General features: G+C 31.6%; 1 pseudogene across 1 annotated transcript; it reads right to left on the bottom strand.

The window, feature by feature from the left end:
• Positions 1-298: 298 nt before the first annotated feature.
• LOC109793084 (uncharacterized) lies at positions 299-4,518 on the bottom strand (annotated as a pseudogene). The gene is made up of 8 exons (XR_014432408.1): positions 4,092-4,518; positions 3,434-3,685; positions 2,677-2,785; positions 2,400-2,467; positions 1,873-1,942; positions 1,714-1,788; positions 1,536-1,623; positions 299-638 (listed from the first exon to the last, which is right to left on the bottom strand). The product of XR_014432408.1 is annotated as an uncharacterized LOC109793084 (transcript).
• Between the last annotated feature and the right edge of the window lie 1,112 nt (positions 4,519-5,630).

The following is a 5,630-nucleotide window of genomic DNA, read 5'->3' as shown; positions in this document are numbered from 1 at the left end:
AAAATCCGTCACTAATTGGGCTGAATCCCTCACAAACTGGGCGTCTTTGATGACTAAATTTGTGATGAATAAACTTTTTAGAATTGTTTATTTTTAAATATTTTTAATAAATAAATAAAACAAAATATGTTTTTAATTATTTATAAAAATAAAACATTTTCTATAACTAGTTTGCTGTACACCTGCAATTTCGTAAACCTGTAAAATAAATAGAATTTTTTTATTTTTAAATTTGTATCATTTTATACCCTTGTGCTCCCATCATGTAAAAAGACTTGCACAACAATCCAGCTTCAACTGAGATCAAAATCATCTTGAACTATATTCACAACTCATCAAACTACAGAGGAAAAAAATATAACATCGTACTATTTTACTTACAGAGAAACTTATCAATTATTCAAAATTTAAAATAAAAACAAAGTCAAAAATGAATTCTTTCCATACACAAATAGACCCTCTTCCACTTGCTAGAGAGAATAATGGACTAGGCAAATAATGAAGAAACTACAGTGATGCTCTTATATCAGCTGATGATAGAACTGCAGTTGGCATGTTCATGTCATGGTCGGTGATAAACATACTTTGTTCTGGGATCCACAATGAGACCCTTTCCTCCATTCACTTCTAAGTCATGCCTACCAGATCACAAGTACAAAATGAATTAGAACCTATAATCTAAACTACATTTACAAGGAAATAGAAACATCAAACAAAATATATGCTACTGGTATCAAGCCCAAATACCTTCAGATATCAAGTGCATCATTTCATGAAAAAGAAAATGTTAATAGCGCACTCTTTATTATTGGTTGAAAACTTGAAATTTTATTGAGAATTATAACAGTCCACCTGTGCTTTACACTGTCTATGGACATGCGAAAAGCAACCCATTTTAATGAAAAAAAAAAGTTTAAATATATTTTTAATCTATCAAATATCTAGTAAATTTATTTTTAGTTTCTTAAATTTAAAATTGATTTTTTTAGTCCTTGAAAATTGATAAAAAAAAAAAATTAAGTTAATCCTACTGCACAAATGTCGTTAGTGAATTTGTAAAATAAAAACTCACCCATTACTGAATATTTTGCACAAAATTTATCCATTAGTGTCCTTGTTAGTGACAGCATCATACTAAATCCAACTAATGTTGTGTATAACCGACTCAATTTGACATTGTCAGTGATGCTATTAGTGATCTTGAGATACTAAAATAAGTTTTTTCCTCAAATTACAGAGACTAAAAAAATCATATTTAAATTTAAAAATCAAAAACAAATTTACTTAAAAGTTGAAGGACTAAACATATTTAAGCTAAAACAAGTTCAGAATGCAAAGAGAGAGTGTGCAGTGTGGGAAAATTTGACACAATGCTGACACGGGAATTTCATTCATTCCCAAATTAATGAGTCTTGCTTATGATTTTGTAATTCCCAACAAATTTCAATCAGTGTGTTAGTGTCACTCCTCTTTCATGGAACAACCTTATGAAAAGGAACAAATGATTAGAACACATGAAAACATAAAGACTCAACTGAAAGACGAAATATGGGATGGTCAACTGTTCGCGGGGTATCTGAAGAGCTGTAGTAATCTATCAACGTATACCACTTTCTTCCAAACCTAAAAGTTAATCGTCAATGACAATAACATGTATAGGATGTCCTTAAATATAGTTTTAAGTCTGTAAATAAAATCTGATTCGTCACGCACCAAATTGTCGACAAGCAACTGAAGCGCGAGTACAGTCAATTTTAGTCCAAGAGTTGGGTGAAGGACATATATTGCCTGCACATACCAGATTGAGAGATTAGAACAAAGACTACAAAGGCATAATCATAATGCTTTTAAGAAAACAGAAATGTTGCATACATGTAGATTGTGCTGGTGCTTCCTTCCAAGTATTTGTTGCAATCTTCTCATCCAACCTAGGTCCGGTTGCCTATTTATACAAAAACATTATCAAGAAACCATACTAATGAACATTGCATACAAATCAGGAGCAACCAATGATAGGAGTAACATAAATTTCACGAAGCAACCTGCTTATGTAAAATATTATTAACCAAACATCAAAACACAATTGTGTTACTATGTATTTGTTTATTCAAGTATACTTCTCCTCAATGGCATGTCTTGAATTAATTATAGAACAATTTTCCCAAACACTATCACCTAACCTCAAGTTTTGCTTCACAAAAATCTAAAGAATTTAAAGAATTTTAGCAATGAAAGCCTTTTTATTTATGTAATAAAATAATTCACATAATATAAGAACTAGTTCACCGATTAAGGTCTACCATTAGCTCATTCATAACCCTTGGCATATTTCATACCCCTAAAACATAAAAGAAAAGGACAAACCTGTAAATCCAATAATTCCATTATTTAACACTTACACTTGCAGAGATGCAGCAGAGTGAAAGTATACAATAGTATAAGGCTTCTGTATTATAGGCTCAAACTCCTGAAATTTAACACCAAGATGATTCTAAGTATATTCAAATAGTAAAAAGGGTAAGCCAAAAGAATACGGATTGAAACTTATGGTTATAATGCATAAATGAGTTTTAAGAGAAGTACACATGCCCAACATTGAAGATAAAAAATTATAATAGCTGAATTTATGCTTGTTAGCAGTAAAATATGTCGAGCTGAAGGGTAGAACTGAATCACCTTCACCACGTAAAGCACAAATAGCTCCAGATCAAGACATCTAAGCAAAAAGTGAGCCCCCACAACCACCATGACTGGACGACCCTCACTGTCTACCCCTCCGCGATAGCTGAAAAACATAAATACCTCTGAAATTAAATGTAAATATTAATCTGAACACATGCATGAAATCTTCATTTTGAATTGTTAAGTAATGCAAAAATAGTAGAAAAATTTAAAAGAGTAAAAAGCTTGGTTATTTGTTTATCTATGATTGAGATCTTAAAAGAATTAGATCATATCCAGAAACATTTTTCTTTTCTCATCTGCAAAAGCGTGTATCATCAATATTACCAGACAGTCACTAAATATATCTTCAAGTCAGTTGATGAAAAGGCTGACAAGGATTGAAGAATTTACGATTTCAATGTTCAGTTTATCTCTTGTCCAAATGGCAGAAATTTCTCAGCCCAGAAAGTTTACAAACATTATAAATTGAATTTCATTAACCCTGTTAGAATTAAGCACGTGTATAATGAGTAGTGAGTCATTAGTATTACTTCCTCATCTGTGATTAGTGCTGATTAGCTCTAACTTAGGAGATATTTTTTTATGGTTAATAATATTATTCATAATATAAATATAAGCATGTGTAGACTGGTTGGCCGTACATATTTTTCTCCAATTCTATAAATCCAAACAATCAAATATATAATTATCCCTGAATAATTTAGGAACTCAGAGTATGCATAAGCAATGAAATAGATAGATTACTTACACAATTTTCATCTCTGCAATTTCAGACAAATTTAAGGATTTTGCTTTAGAAAGATATCTAGAGTGAAGAGAATATTCTTCAGCAGCAGACAATGGAGGTCCACCTAAGTCACCAAATCCAAGCAATTTAGCAAAATTCCAGCCTCTTTGTGCTTGAACAGTTTTCTCCCATTGCTCTAGACGTCTTTCATCAGGGTCTTTAATCAAAGACATGAAGGCAGGATCCAGAAATGTATCTAAATATGATGAAGTCCTATAAAAGCCACATTAATCAGGAAAACTCTACAAGTAAAATTATAAAAAATGGAAGGCTCCTGTTTAGTCAAATACCATTAAAAAGGTTCAAGAAAATAAAGAAGAATGATAATTAATACTGTGAAATTTTCGGTTCTTCTCCTTGGAATCAGCCATGATTCCTGAGATAGCCTCCCTAAGAGCATCACTCTGAAGCTTACTGCACAACCAACACCCAAAACAGACCAGAGACCACAAAAACTAGATTACACCACTTCCACTGAATACATTCCATTAAACAATTAAAAGCACTGCATTCACAGTGAAACGCGCGAACAAGCGAAGATATGCAACCGGAGACAGGTATAAGAAATCCGGATGGAAAAATAAATGAAAATAGGATAAAAAGGGGTGATGAACAGTACCAGGAGAACGGTGCTTCCGTGAACATCATTATGCACTGTTGCCGGAGGCGATTTCCGGCAACCGCAAATGTCGCCGGACACCGCCGCGTGCCGCCGTCAGAGGCGATTTCCGGTGGTGGCATCGTCGGCCTTTAACCTTTTCCGTGCACCTTTACGATGCCTGACTGAGACGAACCGCACACCACCGTCAGAAACGTTTTCCGGTGGCGGCCACCGCCCTCTACCTTTCTTCGTTTCCCCTTTTATTTATCTCCTCCTTCCCTCCATATAGCTGGTCGTCCACCTTAGCCATGACGATGCCATGGCAGCGTCTGCCGCGCCGTCGACGTCCGTGGAGGGAGGCGGCGCACAAAAACCCTAGCAGAGCCTCCCCACTCCTTTCACCCTGTTCTATTTTTAGGGTTTGGCCAAGTGCCAACTGATGCCTTTGTTTCCTTCCTTTTTGGGTCAGTATATGGGCTAAGCCCATCCAGCAAACCATTAATGAACTTTTTTTTCAAAAAAGGGATCAAGTGATATTTAACTAAAATAATATATTTTGTAATTGTAATCATAATAACATTATATATATATGAAGTAAGTATACGTATAAAATATATATATAAAAATTGAATCTTTACGTAACATATATATATATTCAATTGTCACGTAATCTTATTATAATAATAATAATAATAATAATAATCATAATAATAATAATAATAATAATAATAATAATAATAATAATTTTATTTAATATCATTAATATCTATCTTTTTAAAAAAGGATTATTTTTATTGGCATCCCCTTAATATTAGATGATGATATTTGTTTCTTGTTTTAATAAAACTAGTTTAATTGATTTTATTTGATTAAGTTATTTCTTTATATGAATGTGATAGATATTCACATGATTTTAATTCATTTAGACAACAACAATAATAATAATAATTACTTTGATATCCTCTTATCAATATTAATATTAATTATATTTATAAAAAGAGATTATTTGAATGTGACATTCCTTTAATCTTAAAACTTAAGGAAGTAAGTTGTGATAACTTACTATGTTAAAGTTATTTTTTTTAAATCAAAAAATGCATAATTAAATATCAAAATATTACCACAATATTCAACATAAATATTTGAAATCATTATATAAAAGATTTTATTGGAGGAATGATTAATTAGATGTGACATTTTTTTAACCTTTGAATTTAAAGTACAAGTTGCGACAGCTTATCTTTAAATTTTTCCTCCAAAAACAAAAATGTCCAACCAAGAATTTTTTTTTAACATAATAATATCTATAACAATAATTATAATTAGAATTTTATTAAATTGACTTTGGTGTACACCTTAGTTAATTTTATATTTTTAGGGTGAATGAGCTGAGACAGTTCAAGAATCCTATATTTAACAAAATAAAATTTAATTAAAAAATATCAACACACAAATATTTTCTACCAAAGAACTACGTGACTCTGATTCTTCATTACACATGAAGATACGTAGGAGCAAGAACTAAATCTTGTCGAGCCAAAAAATAAAAAATATATT

The sequence above is a fragment of the Cajanus cajan genome, chromosome 3, assembly GCF_000230855.2.
Source record: "Cajanus cajan strain Asha chromosome 3, NIPB_CcT2T_4, whole genome shotgun sequence".
Taxonomy (NCBI): domain Eukaryota; kingdom Viridiplantae; phylum Streptophyta; class Magnoliopsida; order Fabales; family Fabaceae; genus Cajanus; species Cajanus cajan.
Note: the sequence above shows the minus strand (reverse complement) of the source record. Positions and strands in the feature narration are given on the sequence as shown.